At 43.1% G+C, this 23,324-nt stretch overlaps 1 pseudogene; it reads left to right on the forward strand.

Annotated features, from left to right (window-relative positions):
- LOC147429581 (uncharacterized) overlaps positions 1-16,564 on the forward strand; it is a 78,583-nt pseudogene extending 62,019 nt beyond the window's left edge.
- The last annotated feature ends 6,760 nt before the right edge of the window (positions 16,565-23,324 follow it).

A 23,324-nucleotide genomic window follows, 5' to 3' on the forward strand; every position in this document is an offset into this window, starting at 1 on the left:
TCGTGTGATTCTTCCTGTGGAGCATGGCTTGTTTACCAGATACAGCAACGCTTGATGGTCCACATAAAATACAAACTTGTTTGCCAGAAGGTAGTAGCGAAATTTCTTTACTGCATAAACCATTGCCAAACCTTCTCACTCTGTAGTGGTGTAGTTCCTTTCAGCATCGTTCAATTGACGGCTTGCAAAGCTAATGGGATAGTCCAATTTATGTTCTCCTGGTTGAGTGAGAACACACCCAATAGCAAAGTTTGATGCATCAATATGCACATGGAAAATGACATCCCAGTTAGGTGTCCTTAAAATTGGAGCACTTGCTAGTATTTTCTTCAATTGTTCATAGTCCTGGTCACACTCTTCAGTCCATTTAAATTCAATGAGAAGCTTGTACAAAGGACGTGCTATCTCAGCGAAAAATAAAATAAACCGTCGATAATAACCCACGTGTCCCATGAACCTTTGAACTCCCTTGTAATTGGTTGGTGGTGGTAACTCTAGAATCACTTTAATTTTGCTCTCATCGGTTGAGATACCATTCTTGGATACTATATGCCCTAAAATAACTCCATGCTTGACCCAAAATTGGCATTTGAACGGATTCAATGAGATACGATATAACCTACACTTTTCAAACACCTTCCGCAAACATGATAGATGTTCCTTCCAATAAGAGTAAACACAAAGGTCATCTAAGAAAGCTTCACAAAACTCTCTCAAATATTCTTTAAAAGAAGTGTTTATTAATCGTTGGAATGTAGCAGGGGCATTTGTTAAGCCAAAAGCCATCACACGAAATGCAAACACGCCAAATTCTATGATGAAGGCAGTTTTAGCTTGGTCCTCTAGCGCTATCGTGATTTGGTTGTAGCCTGAGTACCCATCTAGAAAGCTATAAGCTTCCTTGCCTGCAACTCTTTCGAGTACATGTTCGGAATATGGTAGGGGGTAATGGTCTCTTCTAGTAGCTGCATTAACTTTTTTGAGGTCCACGCACACCCTGAGTTTCCCATTCTTTTTTGGCACGATAACTATCGGAGACACCCATTCAGAGTGTTCAATAGGATATATGAACCCACATTTGATAAGCTTTTCTAGTTCTTCTTGAATGATCTTTGCGTACTTAGGATTCATCGGGTAGGGTCTTTGTTGTACGGGCTTCGCAGTGCTAATCATAGGGATTGTATGTTGGACCACAGAAGGTGGAACACCTTTCATATCATGGTATGTCCAAGCGAATACGTCCTTGAATTCCTTGAGAAGCTCTTTGAGGACCGCCTCTTCAACTTCTGTGAGGTCTTGGGCAATAAAAACAGGTTTTGATTCTTCACCGGGGTCAGCTAATTCTATTTCTTTAACTATTGCCGGACCATCATAGATTCCATTATTCCCATCGATAGGTATTCTTTGGGCTTTTGTGTACACAACCTTTGCTTCCCCTGTGGTGTAAGATTTGAAATGTTCTGGTGCAGATGCAAGTCTGTGGATTCTGGTTGTGCTTTGGTTTGTGCTTCCATTTCTGCTTTCTTGTGTTGTCGAGCTAACTCTTGGTTTTGACGCCTCCTTGCAGTGCGGCTCAACCTTGGCTTGTCTATGATCTCTAATTGGGCTATGTCATGGGGTCGTGGTCTACACCACATAACATTTTGGAGATATTCACCCCAATTGTCTACCAATTTTCGATGAGCATCACATGCCCCTATATAACTGAGCCATTCTGCTGAGGATCTCTTCTTTTTTATCCTAGCACGTACATTGGCTTGATATCGACGCCTCTTAAGGTTTTTCTTTTTCTTATTTGAGACCTGCTTTTGATTTGCATTTAGATCTGGCTCACTAAAGGAGTCCTCGTTGGTGTCCCTTCACTCTCGGGGGAGCTATCATCGGTTGATGTGCTCGGTCCTTCCGAATGTTTTGACTCTGAACTTGCTCCACTCTCTAATTCATGAGATTCAGAATCCGTTTCACTCTGGGAGTCAGTGTCCAAGTCGTGTTGGTCAAAGTCTTCTATTGAGCTATCGGTGTCACTGTCAGATTGGTCCACAATTGCCTTGCCCTTAGAAGATGCATGTATGGCACTTATCATGTTCAGAGGTGCAATTTGTGGTACCTCTTCCCCCTCTGGTGTGACCCAAGTGGTTCCTCTATTTCCCCAGGTATCTATGGTTGCAGCTAGGTGTACCCAGTCTACGTTGTCTGATTCCGTCATACCCGGTAACACATCCATGTAAGGAGAATCTTGGCCAATGTCTGTATCCTTCTTACAAGTGTAACAATATTGTAGTGGGGCCGAGTGAACTGTGGTGTCAGAGCGATGATCAATAATGGTTTTACTCCCTAAGGGGTGTACCTTACCAGTCACCAAATCCACTCTAAGGACAGAGTCTTGGAATTGCAAATAGACATGATTTTTAGACCAATCATGAACCATTTGTGCTTCCCTCATGAATGGTCGTCCTAAAATCATTTCATATGACATAAGGTGTTTAGAGAAATCCATTACAATGAACGTATGTCGTACCTTGTGTTCTAGAACTTTGATCTTAAGATCCTTGAGCATCCCCATAGGTTTGGCTATGGTACCATTTGCCATCTTTACCACAATGTTAGTAACACTAAGGCGGGGTTTTCCCATGGATTCCCAAAAATCTTTTGTAACGTTGCTAACTCCCGCACCACCATCAAGAATTCCCTTTATAGTTAATCCCTTGGTAGTGATGGGTAGGGTCGCATTAGACTCGTCGACTTCAAAATACTGCCCTAATTTGTTAATGGGTACCTCGATCACAGACTCGTGTCCATCTAAGTCAAGTGATTGCACATGATTTTCCTCATCAATCATAAGCGAGTTAGGCCTATTTGGTTGCGCAAACTGCGGTAATCCCGTTCGTAGCTCTCCGTTAAGGAATGCTCGAAGTGCAAGGAATAACTCAGGATCTCCATACAGCTTTGCTATGATCATGGTTCGGACCTCAGAAGACATGAAGTCCACTAGTTTGGCAACATTCATTGGCATTTTGCAGGGTGTAGGTCCTTGACTAGGAACTGGTGAGGATGGAATCTCATATTCCTCACTGGGATCAGGTATTCCTTCGTTAAACATCCTTTCCAACAAGAAAGGTGTATGCTCACTTCCTGATGCCCCGTCCTCACTCCCTTCTTGGATGATACTAGATATGGCTAACGGTCTATGGTTCATGTGGGGTGGATGAACTTGCGTGGGAAACACTGTGTCATGAATTTTGACATACATGGGTTCTGGTTCTAGTTTCCTTTGAGTCTCCTCCACTAAACCTCTTAGATGTTTCACTTGCTCAATCTCGTCTACTGGGTTTGGGTACGTCCCAACCTTCTTTTTACGATTCTTCCCTTTTTGCCCCTGCGGTTTATCTTGGGGGTCTTGGATTGGATTTGGAAACACTTGTGGTGTTTTCAGAGGCTCTTTATGGTTTTCTCTTATTCGGTTTTCATTTGGTTCCATGTTACGGTTTTCTTTGTCGGTCTTTCCCTTTGTGGCATTGGTTCTAGTCTTTATTGTCTCGATTGAATCTGAATCATCCTCGAGGTCATTCATATACACGGGGTCATCTCCTGTTCCTATGTTTGTTTTGGAACTTGGCTTTGAATTTCCCGTATTCTGCGACCTCTTCCTTCGTGTCTTCTTTTTCTTTGCTTGGATAACTGACGCGGTATCTCTCTCTTCGAGGATATGGCCTGGCCCTTGAAGCATGGACCGTGTAATCGCATAAGCGGGTGCGACGGGTGGTATTGGCGATGTCACACTAGCAATTTCGACCAAATTTAGGGGTGTGATTTTAGGCTCATTTGGGTTATAGGGGCATTGGGAAATCAAGTGATCTATGCCACAACGATTACATGTGAGTATTGGCATTGCAGACGTGCTCCCTTGATTCATTTGCATCTGTGCAGCATTCTTTTGCAGTCTAATAGGGCACTCCGCTGCCCGATGTGGTCCACCACACTCGTAGCATTGAAGAGGTGGCCTCCTAGCCTGGGTGTTGATATTTTGACCTCTGGATGCGAGAGCAGCAGCTTGATAAACCGGCTTGACTTGCCCCCAACAATCTTCCATGTAGTATATAGGACACTCTTCCAATGTATCAAGTCCGTAGGCAATACTAGTGTCTATTTCCTCCTCACAACCATCTACATGAGCATTAGATGGCTCGCAACCCACTTGGTTCATAGGGGCGACCCTTGGATGCGGGGGCTGCGGTCCTAGCACAGGAGGTGGTAACGGTGTAGCTTGTACAACATTTTGAGATCTAGGGACCATGTGTTGCGGTAGTTGCTCAACAGGTGGAGCAGGCATCAATACAGGAGCTCGAGGTGCATCTGTCCAGGCTACAGGTGGTCTATTTGCCATCATACGTTTGATCATTAAACAATCCTTAGCTTGGTGACCATACCTACCACATGCGTTGGAAGTTCCATTAAATTTTACTCTAAATGTAGGGCACTCACTAGTGCTATGTGGACCTAAGCAAATGGAACACCATTGTTGCTCCCTTCTTGGATACATGTGACTATTTTGAGGGGGTCGATTATCCTTAAGAGACTCTTGGATTGCCTTGGTGAGGTCTGTCAAGAATGTCTCAAATACCTTTGGCTCATTGGCAATGGGCTTCGCAGTCATGGGTTCATACTCAATGGCTTGTGAGCTAGTGGATCTCGTGTCAGTAGACACCCTCATGCCTGCTATCATCAAGTTGTCCTCTAGTTGGATTGCATTGGCAGTGAAATCTTCCTAGGTTGTGATACCTCTAATCACTAGTCCATTATAGATTCCTTCATTCCTCAACCCTCGAATGAATCGATCAAGCAGTTGGTTATTGTTGAAGCGCTCATTTACAGGGCAGCGAGAGTTTAAGTGCTTTAGACGACTAATGAAGTCCCTTACTGACTCTCCTTCCTTACGTTCGGCCTTCTGTAGCTGAGATGCTACACCCCAAAGCACACCTTCTCGTATGTACTCCTTTAGAAACAACCTTCGAAGGGTAGGGTAGATTGTTTTCTCGTCCACCCTTAGGGTTCTATACCAATCTCCAGCCTTCCCACTTAATGTCAAGCTTAAGGCATTGCACTTATGTAGTTCGTTGCATTCCCCTAAGGAATCACATACTTGTTCAAACACTTCAATGTGTTTTCTAGCATCTTCGTCCCCATTGAATTTTTGCGTGAGTTTGGCAATTTGTACTGCCTTACTTCTAGGCTCTCTATCAGATGCGTGACGCATATTTTCGGCGATAGATCGACCTATGGTTTGAGCAAACGCTACGAAGTCACCTATGTGAGGAGGCAGGGCCGGTGGAGGTACTCTTGGAATCATATGTGGGAGAGGGATGGGTACCGGTCTTGGCATATGTGTGGATGATGCAGGATATGGAACATAACCGGGCATAGGTCCACTCGGATAAGGGCTAGGGAGCGGCACTCGAGGAGCATAAACAAGTGGTACAATTGGAGGTGTGGGGGCCATGTGTGCATAAGGGGATAGAGGCACATACGGTCGAGGCCCCATATTAGGTACTACGACACTAGGTAGTGGCACTGCACTAACCGTAGATGTCATCGGTACATTCTCTGTCAGGCTTATCCCTGGAGTGAGCACTGTGTTTTCCTTAATAGAGGGTTGAGCCAAGTTAGGGAAGCTAAAGTTGTCGCTCGGAGGCTCAGATTGCATAGAGACCCCAGGTGAAATGACTTAAGATGGGTCCATGGGGCTCATTAGAGGAGTCTCCATTTGTGATAGAGTAGGCTGTTGAGCCTTGCTCGTATCCAGAAATCTCATGGGGCTAGTTGAGAGTATATTTACCCCTCGGTTTTGCCTTTCTGATTGAATAATGCCATGGATAACATTACAGATCATTTTCTGTTGATCTTCGATGCTCGTGGCACTAGAGGTGGATTGTACAATCTCTATCCATCCTACATGGTAGGCGTGGCTAGAGTGTAGATCCGTCAACACCTCAGTGTGGAGGTCGTATGTCCAATGATCATTAATGAACAATCCTTCTAGAGTCGACGTGTTAACGGTTTCTTGTGAGGTAGAAGCAATGTTGCTCCCCGTGGTTTTACTTGTCACCAACGGTACTCTAGAGGGAACTTCTGAAGGAGGCAGCTCAACAGGGCCTTCTTGGTAAGAAGTTGGCAGGATATCCACATGGACACTCTTTGGGGGTGTGGGGTCCACGTGCGATGTGAAAGGAGAGTCCACTTCCCCACCCCCTTCGTGTGCTTCATTTGCATCAGGTTCTGAGCGAGTAGCTCTACCTAATGTTTCCATGAAACGGCTAAACATACTAGTACTAGGCTGTGGAGCTTCGGGAGGTGCATGGCCTTCTCTCTCAGTGTTTTGGGTAGGGTATGCTTCCATGATTTCTGAGTCGGAGGAGGAATCACTAGCGGCTATTTTAGGGTCTTGGGTGGTGCTACCTTGTGTCCCCGCTGAGGGTCTAGAGCCTATTGTGGATAGGTAATGGGTGTCCGTATGAACAGAGGCACCCTCAATATGCTCGTGTTCTAGCACCCGCCCAGAGCGTAAGTGCATGTGCTTTTGATACCCTAAGGTGTCAAAAAGCTGCTCTAAGAGGCCTTGTGACTAGTTTTTAGCGTGTTTTTTGTTTGTTTTTTTGCTAGATTTTTTAGAGCATGTCGTGGAATGGGCCGTGTGATAGCTCGAAACGAGCGTATCGGTCAGAGGGTCGTGCCGTGCTTTACAGCACTCCGTTTGGTCACTCTATGCCCTCGGAATCCCTAAAACTGTCAATTTCCAGTAGGGAACTAAACCCAAACTAGAAAGTCTAAGGGTGCAAGTGGGAAGAGAAGGGAGGAGAGTGGAGGACTTGTTCCACATGCTCTCATTCTCTCTTGAGGGAGTAGGGTATATATATAAGAGTGAGTCTAGTATATATCATAAGATTGTGGACTGAGGCTTGGGCCTGGGCTTGGGCTTGGGAAAATGATCCCGATCTAACTTTTATACAAACCAACCCGTACGTTTTTATAACTCACGTTTTTTATTTTTGAAAATTTAACCTCCCACTCACTCGCGTTTTTATTTTTCGGTTTTTTTTTATTTTCGAAATTTATTATTTTATTTTTTTTTCAAGAAATTTTTTTTTTCCCCGATTTTTTTTTTTTTTTGAGATATTATTTGGTACGCGTTTTGGTGCGCGTTGACCTCACCTAACTATTTACTGCCCCACCTACCTACTGACCTGCTAATCAATGGTTCACCTAATTACTAATCTACTTAATTAACTAACTGTGCGCCTAACTGTGCACAAACCAGAAAACACAAAAAATGCAGAAATTGAAACTTGACAGAACTGTGCAGTGAAAACACAGAAAATGCAAAAAAAAACGCAAGAAATGCTAACTGTGTGTAAACAGAAAAACAGAATTTTGCTAACTGTCTAACTAATTACTGAATGTACGCAGCAAAAAAACAGAAAATGCAAACTGTGCGCATTGGAAAAACAAAATTAACAACTTGCAGAAAAAATACGCCTTCCTCTCCCTCTTCTTTCCTACTGCAAACCACTCATACAAGAAGCACAAAGTGCCTCTTGGGCTTAGTGCAGGGCTATTCCCCGGCAGCGGCGCCAAAAATGTGCGCTCCTTGCCGCACTGTCGAAGCAAGGGACTTGCCGATACACCGTGTACGAGCCGCAGACGGCTCCAAGCACACAACTAGTTTAACTAGTAAGCTCAAAGAGGGCAATGGTGTGTCACTCACCGCCTTATGCTCCTGCCGTAGAGGATTCCTCGCCGCGAAGAAGAGGGAGACGCCGCTACGCCGCGCTCAACCGCCTCGCCGCCGTCGTGCCGCCGCAACGCTCGATCGCACACACTCTCACACTCTCTCTCTCTCTCTCTCTCTCTCTCTCTCTCTCTCTCTCTCTCTCTCTCTCTCTCTCTCACGCACACACACAAGGAGATGGTGAAGGAGAAGGTGGAGATGGAGCAAGAGAAGCTTCTATTGCACAATGAGAGAATGACTCAATTTTAGGTTTAATTGGCTTTTATGTGAGCTCACCCCATTCACACTTGGGCGCCCATGCTTAGCCAACTAACCCTAGCATGTTCGCGTTAGAGTGCGCCTCTCATCGGCGATCACTCTACCTTTCCCTATTGGACCGACAAGCCCGGTGCCTGACTCTACTTAAATAAATAATACGGTTACAGTGTCCGTCGTAGGCGATAGGGTGTCCGTGAGCCACGAGGGTTAACAGTTGACGATGACAACGGGCCATACACTGTAAGATGTTGATCTTTGACCAAATGGATTTACGCCATCCATAGCCAGGCCTAAGCGCAAATTTCGAGCTTCCCTGGCAAAATCCGACCATGTTCCATCTATATGTTTCCAGGTTGCGCAATCTGCAGGAATTCGTAGCACACCATCCGAAGATTTATTCTCCTCATGCCATGATGCTAGGGCGGCCATGGACTTACATTCGAAGAAATGCTTGATGCGAGGAAGCAGAGGAAAATGTCGCAAAACCTTTTGTGGAATTTTTGTCCCGTGGAGATCTACTCGATATCTTTCGGAATCACATTTCGGACACTTCTCCATGTCTATGTATTCCCCTCTGAAAAGAATGCAGTCATTAGGACAAGCGTGGATAGAATTGTAATCCATCCCCAAGTTTCGCAAAATCTTTCTTGCTTCATCTCGGGAATCTGGCATCACATTGTCAGCTGGTAGTATGTGCTCTTTCAGCAATCTACACAACATAAAAATATGATACAGTCGTGTAAAAATCTATCAGATCATTATACATTTAGAGTTTTATTAAAGTAAACTAATTGTAATAGATCACCTGAAAAGCGTTGTGACGCTAGTGTCACTCCATCCAAACTTTGTCTGCATGTTGAGAAGAACCAGGAGTGCTTTCAATTTAGACATACGTGCTCCATTATACAATGGCGTATCGGCTTCACTTTTCATATCATCATAGATAAGCCTTTCTGAATCCATGATCGTCTCGATCATTTCATCAATCTCGGGCTCAAACATTGCCTCGTTGGGAATGTGCTCTGCATGATCATCCCCCGAGCTGTCAGAGGCTACATCTTGTGGCCTCACATATGCTGCTTGACCAAAGCGCCTGCGAACACGTCTATTGGGTTGCAAGATTGCTGCTTGTTGGCCAGCATCAGAGTCCGACGAGTTATAATTGGCAACAACTCGATCTATAATAGATGGATCGAACTCGCCAAATTCGCGAACGTGCTGCAAAGAAACACGTCTTGTCCGTCGCACAGCATGCTTGCATTGATTACAAGGACATAAGACCCTCGTTGAGAGATAGATGTTTCGGTTGGACGGTCCCACATCCTCGTCACTACTCATAATGAGGATAAAAAACTTATAACCTGGACAACAAATTTAATATTCTATTGGCATTCTTCGTCTTATCTCTCTCTCTCTCTCTCTCTCTCTCTCTCTCTCTCTCTCTCTCTCTCTCTCTCTCTTTACCTCACATTCTCTAGTCATGTCCAATCCCCGCACACCTCGGTCTAGAGGTGCACGGAGATCAGAACCACCGGGTTGTCAATACCTATATTTGCGGGTACAAGAAATCTACACACCCACGTCTACATGATACTGCATGTAGTGGACAAAACCCCTTTGCCTCTTCTCTAGCTGTAGCACTTCACAGCATCTTAACATCTTTTCACAGTAGATCTTTTCACTGTTCGTCTAACTCTAAACCCTAAACCGTAAGTAATTCTTGCGTGGACTCGATCTAACGTAAATAAGCGTAAATCTAAATAAACGTAAATCTAACTAAAAATAAACCTAAATCTAATTTAACGTAAGTCTACATCTAACCTAATCTTTAACGTCTTTTGGGATAGTTTCCTACGACGTTAAAACTCTCTTCTTCTTGTGTGTGTGTGTGTGTGTGTGTGTGGGTAAACCTAAATAAACCTAAGTCTAATCTAATATAACATAAATCTAAATCTAACGTAAATTATGTTATATTAAAAACAAAGAACTAAACTAACAGGGATTATAAGAACCTTAAAACTGATTTAACACATAATTTTTCACATAACTCGGCAAGAGTTGGCATTCTCATCACTAAAGATGTGAGAGTTAACTTCCGGCGGTGACGCTGCCTCATCTCCATCCACATCTGACGACAGCAATTGGCCCTTTAGACCGTTCTTGTTCTTGTTACTAACTTTGAAGTTGCTGTTGAATGACTAGAGGTTGTCTAGATGGTCATTGTGTCGGGGATGTAGTGTCTCTTGCCGCCCTGAAGATCCACCTTCTTCCCTATCTTCTGAAGACATTTCACCAGTACTTTTGGATCGACGGAGCCCACCATGAGTGAAGGCAGCAATACCCTATATTCCATTGAGGGCTTTCTTCACCCGCTTCATGAAGGCATCACAGTCTATGGAGACCTAAATCTAATCTAATATAACGTAAATCTAAATCTAGCGTAAATAAACGTAAATCTAGTTAAAAATAAACCTAAATCTAATTTAATGTAAGTCTACATATAACCTAATCTTTAACGTCTTTTAAGATAGTTTCCTACGACGTTATAACTCTCTTCTTCTTGTGTGTGTGCGCGTGTGTGGATGTGTGTGCCAATAAAAAGAGATAAATGGTATAACCTTTCTATCACCCATGCCAAGTATGATAGATTGATTATGCCATTTCCCTCTTGAATAATAGGTCTTGAGTTCAACTCCTCGTCGGCTAGATCTTTAGGTCTTTTAATTTTAATTAGTTTCCTACGACGTTAAATTAGTTTCTCTTTCAATGTGTGTGCGTTTTTTTGGATCGTATGCATGTTTTCTCTCTCTTTTCCTCTCTCAATGTGTGCGTTTTTTGTTTATGCATGTTCTCTCTCTTTTTCTCTCTCAATGCGTGCGTTTTTTGTTTATGCATGCTCTCTCTCTCTTTTCCTCTCTCAATGTGTGTGTGCATTCTTTGTTTATGTATGTGTGTGTGCGTTTTTGTTTTTGTTTGTACTCTCTCTCTCTCTCTCTCTCTCTCTCTCTCTCAAAAACACTATGTGTGTGTGTGTATGTGTGTGTGTGAGAGAGAGAGAGAGGGAGAGAGAAAGAGGGGAAGGGAACATGAGAATGAGGAGAGGGAAGGAGCATACCTGGCTCTCCTTCCTCTCCTCGTGTGTGTGTGTGTGTGTGGAGAAGAAAAAGAGAGAGAGAGAGAGAGAGAGAGAGAGAGAGAGAGAGGGAGAGTGTTACCTGCTCCTTGCTTGAGGGCGCCGAAAAACTCAGATTTGAGATCTGAGTTTTTGGGCGCGCTCGGTTATTTTTTTAGCCCAGCCGGCGTCGCTATGAGCGTCGTAAATTTACAAAGAAATTTGCGACGCTCATAGCGACGCCAGGGATTTTTTTTTTGAGCGTCGCTAATATGAATAGCCTCTTGTAGTGGTATGGTGGTATTTACTCTAAAATTTATAATATTTTGTCGATTTTCTTTATGGTAAATTTGAAATCTAGCCAAGATTTTGCACACACTACCTGCAACTCTCTCTCTCTCTCTCTCTCTCTCTCTCTCTCTCTCTCTCTCTCTCACACACACACACACACACACACACACACACACACACACACACGCGCGCGCACACACACACACAATGACAAAGGTGGACTGCATGCGAAGTTGGCATGTGGAACACGATATGTGGGGGTGTATTTTCCTAGGTTGTAGGTCATGTTTAAAGCTGAACATTGAGCAAATCCATGATATTTTCATCAGGCAAGCTACATGATCACAGGCTACATCCCATTTTTGTAGTCTACTCCACGGACGACGGACAAAGGATGAGTCTATTGGCCTTGAAAGTTTTAGTTTCTTTGATAAAACTTAGCTTCGTACCAAGTTTCCGAAGGCTCGAGACAGTAAACATTTAATTCAGACAGTAAATTTCCTATATTTTTCCTCTTGAAGTTTCTCAAAGTCTTGAAAATTAAATTTTTAGTGCTCTGACTACAAAGCTTTGCATTTTCAATCTGCAAAAGCTTTTCAACTAGTGCATGATAGAATGCAAAAAAAAGAAGACTTGTCTATGGTTGAATGATAATAACTCTTTGGAAATAATTGATAATTATTGTTACAACAATGGTGATTCGTGACCCCATCTCATGGCTTGAATTTTTGTCGAGAGTCTAATGCGGGATCTCTCTCTCTCTCTCTCTCTCTCTCTCTCTAAACAATATCCGAGACACTATATTAGATACACCAAGATTGTATCACTTTTAAAGACGTTTAAAATAACATTTCATTTCATTTCATCTCTCTCTATCTCTCTCTCACACTCACACACACACACACTAACTATAGGCTCACACCTCTCTCACGCAATAACAAATGTACGAAGAGGCTTCTCTCTCTCTCTCTCTCTCTCTCTCTCTCTCTCTCTCTCTAGATATATATATATATATATATATATATATATATATATATATATATATATATATATATATATATATATGTGTGTGTGCCTGCCCGCTTCACACGATCTCTCTCTCTCTCTCTCTCTCTCTCTCTCTCTCTCTCTCTCGGGCTACTAAGTGATGCATGGCATGCCTCCTTGTTCGCCTTTTTTTTAATCTGCATAAAGAATAGGGATAGATGGGAGAGGGCTCTAATAAGACCGTGAAAAGGGCGTTTCAAAAATGTGTGTTTTCGGGGGGGGGGCATTGGTTTGGGTCGAAGCAAGTAGTTACTAGCCAGTGACCACACTATACGATCCTATTTGGCGCAGTGGAAGTAGTGTTGGGGAAAAATCAATTTTGTAAACATACAAAATTCTCTTTAGAGTAGATTGAAATAGGATATTTTTAAAAAAATAGTAATTTTTTTAATTTTACTCTATTTTCTTGATTTTTTCAAGCGGATTTTCTACTTCTTCCCCTCCCTTCAACAGACTGTGTTGATTTTTCAACCAGCTCAAGGCTAAGTTGAGGCACACTTTTCTCGAACACTGGTCCTCCAAATTTTTTTGTGAAACGGTGTATAGGTACAATTTGTGAGTCCCCTTAAAAGGCGCGCATTCTGAGGGCTCACATATCCTGGATTGTATTCTAGGTTTAGTGTAATCCAGCTTGCAAATTGTGAGATTTACCTCTCATATGCACTGTGCAGCAGTCTTATTCTATAATATGTTTCGTTGCCCTACTCTTAATTGCTGTAGGTAATAATATAGAAACACATTAATAGTATTGCCGCTACTCGATCCAAAGCTGCAGTAATAATATTGCTCAGCTTGTTGTTTGCACTCTTGATCAGTTGTATGCAACGCAGCTGTTACATTGGCGCCACGAATACAGCAGCTGTGCCAGATTGCTTGGCATCCGACATAGCAGCGCGTCCGCCTCAATACATCAGCGTCGGGCGCCGGCGCAGGGTGGAGCGATCTCTTCTCCACATGGATGGATGGCCGCGGTGCACACTGCTGCTCCTGGAAGGGTGTCACGTGCGACGTCAATATTGTAAACGGCAACGAAACAGCGCCTCGCGTCTCTCGCCTCGGCATCTCTGCAGTTGATCAGCTCAATGCCATGGCTGGCCCTATTCCTGCCTCCCTCTGCCACCTCTCTTCGCTCTCCACCCTCTTTCTCACAGATAGCTACCTGTCCGGCCCAATCCCTCCTTGCCTCACTTCTCTCCCTCATCTCCACCAACTTGATCTTCACAACAACGCCCTTAATGATTCGAGCTTCACATTCTCATCTCCCTTTCGCAGCCTGAGGTCCTTGGATCTTTCGCGAAATGTCCTCTTTCGGCCCAACATAAACTCCACCTTGCTTACCTTCCTGCCCACATCTAAGCTCACGTATCTCGACCTATCTAGAACCGCTTATCTGGTCGCCTTCCGCCTGCTCTTTGCTCTTTCCACCGCCTTTCTGAGCTTCGTTTCGATTATAACACTCTATCTGGATCAATACCAAAGTGCTTCTTCAATCTCACGGCTCTGCAGAGCCTCGGCCTCTCTCATAATCATCTTTCCGGACCACTCCCGCAAACCCAAGCTTCGCATCCTTGCCCTCTCCAAAAACGTTTTCTCCGGACCGTTGTCATTCCTCTTCTTCAATTACCTCCCAGCTCTACAATTTCTCGACCTCTCTTTCAATGCTCTTTCTGGGCCAATCCCAGACTCCCTCTTCAACCTCACAGAAATTGTAACGCTCGATATCACAGGTAATGTTCTCTCTGGGCCTCTCCCATCTTTTTCCAGGACTTCACTACTCTATTTGAAAGTCTCTGCCTGTCAGGGAATAATCTGCCAGGCCGACTCCCCTCCTTTAGCTCCCTTCAGCTCCCTTCTTTAGGCATAGTGGAACTAAGCCTGAATCAATTCACAGGTCCAATCTCAAACTCCAGCTTCTGCAATCTCAATAACCTCACTGGACTGTATCTTGGCGGCAATGCTTTGAGTGGGTATTATCCTTCCTGCTTAGGTCTCCTCCCCGTCCTTAACGCACTTGACTTAAGCGAGAATCGCTTTCAAGGCCCCATACCTGATTTATGGAGAAGATTAATGCCAACACTAGAACTTTCTCGATTTGTATGGCCTTCAGAAACAAGCTGGTAGTTCTGCTCCTCCGTTAATCCCAAGGTGGCTCTTTCGCTCCAAGGTACTGAAGTTTCTTTGCATCACCTCCTCAAATCTTCACAACATAGATATTGATTGTTCGGAGCTTGCACTGCTCAATAGGACACTCTATTACTTAGATTTCTCGGACAACCAGCTGAAGGGCAATCACATATGGTCATGTATGGCCAACATGAGCAATTTACACACTTCGAGAGATGACCTTACTCTCAACCTGTCTGGAAATCCCCTCGACTTGGAGCTCCATCGTCTTCAGCCACTAGCAGCTCCATGGAGCGTAGATTTGAGCAATTGCAACCTCAGAGGTTACCTCACCAATGAATTTCTTAGCAATGCGATTAGGAGTCATTACATTAATATGGATAGCATTCTCTCACTTGCAAACAATAACCTGGAGGGCAACTTGCCATCAGTCCTACCATTAGTCCTGTACAGGACAATGGATCTTTCTTATAACAACTTCACAAAGCTCCAAGAATCTATATTGGAGTGGAACCAGACGGCCCAACCACTTTGGACGGTAGTACTCAAGCTTTCTCACAATCAATTGGCAGGAGATTTTGCATCTTTTTTAAGAAGCCATACAAGGCCTACATACAGCCTTCAAGTATTAGATTTGTCCCACAATGAATTGACAGGGCATCTTCCATCTTCACTAGGATCTTGTTCTGAACTCCGTTGGCTTGATGTGAGCTACAATAATCTTGAAGGCCGGATTCCAACGGAGATAGGTGCCTGTGAGAATCTTCAGATACTTTCTCTAAGAGAGAATTTTCTGAGTGGAAGCCTTCCAAGTTTCCTGCCCACAGCCTATCAAACTCTAGGGCTGCTAGACATGAGCCACAATCAGCTAGAAGGATCACTTTCCAGCTTATTCTCAATAAATACAGCTGAAACAGTCCTGCTACGTGTACTTCTACTGAGCCACAACTATCTCTCCGGTCCTCTACCGCCTGCCTGGGGTGCTGCATTACAAATCATCGACTTGTCCTACAATGAGCTCACCGGAAACATCCCCACCAACATTCACCTCCCAGGTTTTGAGGACTTGCCACAATGGGCAGATGGTCTTTCGGTCACCGGTTTGTCTTCAGATATTTACATTTCAGTGACTTTTCAGGGAACAAAGTATGAATACATCCCGAGCTTATATCCAGCGCAGATACAGCTCACCATGAAAGGATCGGAGCAGACCTATCCTTACGTGCGGAAGCTTTTGGTGTCGCTCGACCTGTCTCACAACCACCTAGTGGGCACGATCCCGTCCGTACTAGGTCAGCTAACTCGGCTAGTAAATCTTAATCTCTCCAACAACAGATTAACAGGCCATATCCCAAATGAGCTGGGAAAGCTCGAGCAGCTGGAGTCACTCGACCTCTCCAAGAACAGCTTGGAAGAAGGGCGCATTCCATCTGAGTTAGCCAGCCTCAGAGTTTCTGTCTTCAACGTCTCCTTCAATCCAGAGCTGAAGTGGGAAATACCTGAGGGAAATCCCCAGTTGCAGAATGAAGAGAGCTACCTTGGAGATCCTTATGTGTGTGGAGACATCATCCAGAAGCCGTGCAGCAGTACTGATGAGGCCGGCGGGTCGTCGACGACAACCCATCATGAAGCAGTGGCCTATGCTGCGCCATTCATTGCATGGATCCATGAATGGACAGAAATCCCTGCGCTCTGCATAGGATTTGCCTTGGGGTTCATTCCTGTTTTCTGGGCCGTCGCTCTCGCAAGAAAATTTGGAAATTTTCTCATGTAAGAAAATGGAGCTTTTTTCAGTGTTTTTCATACAATGCATAACATCATGAGCTTCTGCTCGAGAGGCACAGCGTACCTGCTCGTTTGTCCAAAACTTCTTGTGTCTACGCAATAGCCAAATTAACCTCAGTTGGGCGCATCGTTGACACCTATATCACAAGGACATGTCAAGGAGCCTTTCACATGGTGCCATTAATTTAGTAATACCATCTTGTTGGCCTTGCTAAAAAAAATGGCCTTAGAGAACAAGACGTTAAGAAGTGTCTTCATAAAAGTTTGATGCTATGTGGATGTTAGATATTGTAATATTTTAATTTATGAAAAAATATATTCATTTAAAAAACTTTCAAAATCTATTTCATTAAATTGTTTCATGAAGAGATTTCGGAGATCATTTCAAAGGTCTTCTAAAAAAATTTATTTTTTTCTTTATAATTTTTTCATAAAGTGTACTTGCACTTATTAAGTATGTTCAAAAAGACAATTAAATACTCTAAAAAATGTTTTTTGAATGAGGTAGACGTCGCTCATTCAATATGTCTTTTGTTATCATTGGAATGCAAAAAATCACAATGTTATTAGATAGTGTTGGAATTTGAAAATTTTGACATGGCCAATGCGTTCGAAACGTCCAAAAAGTTAAAAAACGAATGTCTACTTGCTCTTTTTTGACACCCAGAGAGGAAGAAACCCAAGAAACTCAGAAAGAGGGTTTCTATACACGGCACGTGAAAGGCATTCCAAAAGTGTCATGATGGGCCTAGCTTAAGAAACAAGGAGATTTTGACAAGGGCTTTCTCTTTAGATCCGTTTCACTCAAAATCATTACTTGAAGTGGAAGATTGAATTACCCCAATTTGAATCTCTCTCGATTGGCCTCTACATCTACGAAGTCTATTGCCATGTAATTTTCTTATATCGGGTCCTTATGTGCCTCTTTTATAAGCAATGTGAAAAATCACAACAGCCTTCAGGAGGGAAGATAAGAATTTGAAAAACAATGCCTCACCCAACCCATTATGTGTAATAATGGAACTTCATAGACAAGTGACATGGAAATTATTAAACGAGAGATCTCAATTTACTTTTTATCCTCATGAAATGAAATGTAGTCTTGATGCATGGATGTTAAAGCCTTAGGAGGCTTGCCGCATGTCACATGGTCTAATTGTAGAGGCTTAGAGTTGGGTCTCTCTTTGCATTAATATGATTAGTGGGATATATGAAGTACGCTACATACAAAGCTTAGTCCTTTTATGTTCACTAGTAAAACGGCATGGTCCCTCTTGCCCTCAAACCTCTCGCTCTTGAAAAAATTCATAAAAGCAGATGAAGAAAAGTACTCTCTCTCTCTCTCTCTCTCTCTCTTGCCATAGGTTTAGTGTAATCCACCTTGATAACTTTAAATCCCTCTTTTTTATTAAGTTGATGGTGAAAAAACCTACAAATTTTGGCAATTTCAGAATGTATTTGTCAAGATGACACATGTGTGAGATCAATATAATATTGAGTACAAAGTGTAGTCTCTCTCTCTCTCTCTCTCTCTCTCTCTCTCTCTCTCTCTCTCTCTCTCTCTCCCCCCCCTCTCTCTCTAGTGCGCCCACGATGGCGGTATGACCTATGTAAAAGAACTTTCATGTAATTTGGAAATGAACATTTGAAAAGATTTTGTTCAACCCTTTATGCAATGACTTTTTCCAAAAATATAGCATTACAAATGTTACCATATACATGTGGTAGTGATGTGTGTGAACACACTAGGACCGCCGGGGCATTTTTTCCCTCTTTAGGAGGTTTCTTCCCCCGTGCATTGTATATACGTCCATCACTCTAGGGTTATCAATCTTTCCATTGCACACTAAGTAACACGCTCTCTATTGTATGCCTTGAGCTTCCTTCGTCTTCTCCAAGCTGTGTGCGTTTCTCTACAATCCTAATTTCAACAATTGGTATCAGAGCAGCTTATGTCCTCCCGGGCTTAGTCGTAAGCTGCTTCAGCACACGCCTGTTGACTTTCTCTGAAGGTTTGGCGAGTGTTTGCAGGTCAACAAATATTTTGGGTACACTCGTAGAGCACAATCTGCTCAGATTTTTAATTCGGGCGCATTTCGGCCTCCGTTTCCACTACAGGTAGGTCTGCACAGGCTATTTTGTCATTTTATGCAGAATTTTTGTCAGTGCCATTTTCTGCATAAGAGGTGTTGTACAGTCTTCTACGGTCTGTGCTATATAGCATGTGTTGTTCCCGCTCCGTTTCTCCTATTTTCGGGCAGTTTTCACATCAAGTGTAGCATGGCTGACAACAACAAAGATGTCTTCAAGATTTTTTGCTACTGAGGACAAGTTGGATGGGGACAATTACCCTATGTGGGCTTATATGATGCAACTCGTTCTTGTGTCAAAGGGCGTTTGGAATATTGTGCAGGACATTGATGTACGTCCTAGTTTTGAGGATGCAGGTGATGTTGAGGATGTTGCAGGTCTTGCTACAAGGATTTCAAATGTTAGAGTTATTTTGCCTACGGTAGAACAAGCTCCTTGGGATGTAAAGGACACGCAGGCTCATGCATTGATTGTGTTGTCTGTGAAGCGCACCATTGTTCCTCACATGCGTTTAGCAAAATCTGCAAAACAGGCTTGGGATATTCTAGGAGGTCTTTATGCAAGCCGCAATGAAGCTAAAATTGCTTTGCTGCGTAAAGAGCTGGAGTCGAAGATTATGCATGAGGAAGATGATATGGACACTTTTCTTGCTGGTGTCAAGAATAGCAATGAGCAACTTGTTTCTGTAGGTGAAGTCATTTCAGACAGTTCCCTTGTGCAGACTGTTCTTGATGCCTTACCAGATTTCTACCAGACTTTTGCTAGTACTTGGAGACTGATGACTCAAGGAAATCCTGAAGTTGTCAAGTTTGATGCATTATGCACATTGCTGTTGCAAGAGTCACTTTACAAAAAAAACAGGACTAGGTAAGCGTGCAGTTGAACAGGATTTTATTGCTTCTCAAAGAAAGGGTGGTAACAGTAATGCAGCCACTTCTTATGGTTCTACTGCGAGTGGAAAAACTTATGTTCCTAATGCTTCTGCTGACAGCAATTCGTCTGGAAATTCTGGTGATAAGGGCAAAAAGAAGATGCGTTGCCATTATTGTAAAGCCAATGATCACTTGATCAAGTCGTGTCCTAAGTTGAAGGCCAAAGAGGCTAAGAAGAAAGAGGGTGGTTTCACTGCAAATGTTGGTTCCACTACAAATGCAGCCATTTTTTGAGTCTTTTGTAAAAGGAGACTGTAATGTTGATGTTGATGCAGAATGGGCTTTTAGCGCAGAGTGCGCTTACAATCCTGTTGTCCATGATGCATGCTTGTCAGTAGCTGCAGCTTCACATGTGTGGTATTTCGACAGTTGTGCTACAAAGCACATTACCTCACATCGTGAATTATTCACCTCTCTCGAGTCTATCCCTCATGGAAATTCAGTCACTTGTGCCAGCAATGCCTCTTATCCAGTTCAGGGAGTTGGAAAGATTGTGCTTATTGTTGCAAATTGTAGTTCCTTCACACTTGTTGATGCACTTTATGTACCTGGGATCAAGGAGAATCTCTTGTCTATATCCGCACTTGCTAGACTTGGACTTATAGCCAAATTTGTGGATGACAGATGGACAATTCATGATCTAAGTTTTGGTGATGAAATTATTGTATCTGGCCTTTTGTGCCGTGGGCTGTATAAGCTCACTTTGTATGATAAGTGTGGATAAAATTTTGCAAAGGCAGTTGAAGATTCAAGGGCTATTTCAGATGCAAAACTTTGGCATGCACGTTTTGGTCATCTGAATTTGGTCAGTTTGCTGCGTTTGTAGAAATCTGATATGGTTGCTTCTTTGCCGCCTCTTGAAACTCCTGTCAAACATGTTTGTGAAGGCTGTATTTTGGGTAAGATGTAGCGTTCTAAGTTTCCAAAGGATGGTTCAGTTCGGGCCACATGCAGGTTGCAACTTGTGCATAGTGATGTTTGTGGGCCCATGCAAACTCCGTCCTTGGGAAATTACCTTTACTTCGTGACTTTCATTGATGATTACTCTAGGCATGCATGAGTATTTCCGCTTAAAGGGAAGTCTGAAGTTTTTATGTGCTTCAAACAATTTTTGGCTCTGGCTGAAAATGTCTCGAAATGTACTATGGCACCCTCCGTTCCGATCGACGGGGGGAGTATATGTCTCATGAATTCAATGCATTTCTAGCTAGTCGTGGGATAAAACACCAATGTACAGTGCCTTATACACCTCAGCAAAATGGTGTTGCTAAGAGAAAAAAATAGGTCACTTACGAAAATGGCACAGTGTATGGTCAAAAGTCAAGCTTTGACGCATTCTTTTTGGCTTGAGGCCATCATGTGTCCACTTATGTACTAAATAGGTATCCTACAAAATCTTTGCAGTCTATTACTCCATATGAAGCATGGCATGATAGAAACCTTCTATTGAGCACATGCGTGTTTTTGGTTGTTTGGCATATGCTTTGGTGCCACAAACACAGTGCAGAAAATTGGATGATAAGGCTGTCAAATGTATTTTTGTTGGTTATAGTACTGAAAGCAAAGGTTACAGGTTGTATCATCCGCAAACAAAATGAATTCTGGTTTCACGGGATGTAGTGTTTGTGGAAGATTCTGTTCAGCCCTTGCTGTCATGTACTAGAGACAGTAATGTAAGCTCACGGGACATTTATGACACTTTGTTGCCTCTTTTCAATGGTGGAAGTAAGAATGTAAGTTCCAGTGAGGCAAATGTACAGCCTATGGGGGTTTTTGAAAATGTTATAGATCAGCCTATTAATGATGCAGATGTACATGATGTACTTGATGAGGAAAGGGCTGAAAATGAGCAGGCTAGAGGTATGCCAAAATGGCTGGTGCACACTTTGCGTGATAGTAAATTGGATGCACCTTTGTCTAGTCGTACTCGTTCAGACTCTTTCCATGCATCTTAAGCATCAGATTGTTATGCTTTGGCTGTATCTAGCTTCCATGATGTTGAGGACCCTCTGTCTTTTGATGAAGCACCGAATTCAGAAAATTAGATGGCTACCATGCAATCAGAATATGACGCACTTATAGAAAAGGACACATGGACTTTATGTGATTTTCCCCTTGGCAAAAAGGCCATTGGTGCAAAGTGGTTTACAAGTTGGAACACAAGCCGGATGGTGAGATTGATCGCCATAAGGCTCCACTTGTTGCAAAGGGTTATGCACAACAAAAACGCATAGATTATGAAGAGACCTTTGCTCCCGCTTTTCGTATGAAAACTGTGCATTTTCTATGTGTATTGGCAGCTCATTTTGGTTGGGATGTACATCAATTAGACATTGTTACTACTTTTTTGAATGGTGACATATTTGAGGAAGTTTATATAACGCATCCTCATGGTTTTGTCAAGAACGGACAAGAGGACAAAGTGTGAAAATGTAACAAGGCTTTGTATGGGTTGAAGCAATCTCCTCGTGCTTCGTATGAGAAAGCTGACACTCATTTGGTCAAACAAGGCTTTTGTAACAGTCCAACAGAAAGCACATTGTATGTAAAGCGTGAGGGTGATGTACTTCTCATTGTGGTTCTTTATGTAGATGATTTGTTGATCACTGGACCAAATGAGAGACATATTGCTGTATTTAAGGCTGATTTGAATGCTACTTTCAAGATAAAAGATTTGGGATTGTTGCATCATTATCTGGCCATATAGTTTAAACAGCGTGATGGTAGTTTTGCCTTGTGTCAGAAAGTTACATAGGACATTGCTGTGTAAGTTTGGACTTGAGGATTGCAAACCTATTGACACTCCCATGGAACCAGGTTTGAAGTTGAGTCTACATGATGCTGGCAATCCTACCGAGGTCACTCTTTACCAAACTATTGTTGGTTGCCTCAATTATGTATGCAACACGAGGCCAGATATTCAGTTTGCAGTCTCATAGGTCAGCAGATTTATGCATATCCCAGGGTCTAATCATTGGTAGGTTGTCAAGAGGAATTTTCACTACCTTAGTGGCACTTTACATCTTGGCTTGTTTTATCCCAAGGGGGGATCATTGCCGCCAAATTTACATGCTTTTTTGGACTCAGATTGGGCTGGTTGTTTTGACACACGACTGTCCACAAGTAGTTTTTGTTTCATGCTTGGCAGTTCATGTATATCATGGTTAAGCAAGAAGGAACCTACTGTGGCCACTTCGAGTTGTGAGGCCGAGTACAGGGTAGTCTTCATAGCTACAGTTGAGTGTGTATGGCTCAGACGCCTTATGGCTGATTTGGGTGTTGGACAGGACACTGCCAACACTATCTACACTGACAGTCAGAGCGCATTGGCAGTTGCAAGGAACCCAGTTTTTCATGATCGCACAAAGCACATTGAGGTGCATTACCACTATGTCAGGGAGAGGCTCTCAGCAAGAGAGATCATCTTGGATTATGTGCCAACACAGGACAACCTTGCAGATCTTTTCACAAAGGCATTGTCTCGTGAGAAGCTCGAAGGTTTCTGCAAAGCTTTGGGCTTACTCCCCTTTGTGGACTAATCATGTCCTTGGGGCATGGCACTTCCCTTTACTCATGTGCCAGCTCTCGTTCACTACATCACTCCAGGGGGGATTGTTACCAATATACATGTTGTAGTGATGTGTGTGAACACACTAGGACCACCGGGGCATTTTTTCCCTCTTTAGGAGGTTTCTTCCCCCGTGCATTGTATATACACCCATCACTCTAGGGCTATCAATCTTTCCATTGCACACTAAGTAACACACTCTCTATTGTGTGCCTTGAGCTTCCTTTGTCTTCTCCAAGCTGTGTGTGATTCTCTGCAACCCTAATTCAAACAATTATACATGTGGTAGTGATGTGTGTGAACACACTAGGATTGTCGGGGCATTTTTTCCCT

The sequence above is a fragment of the Adiantum capillus-veneris genome, chromosome 22 (assembly GCF_014529385.1).
Source record: "Adiantum capillus-veneris isolate H3 chromosome 22, ASM1452938v2, whole genome shotgun sequence".
NCBI lineage: Eukaryota > Viridiplantae > Streptophyta > Polypodiopsida > Polypodiales > Pteridaceae > Adiantum > Adiantum capillus-veneris.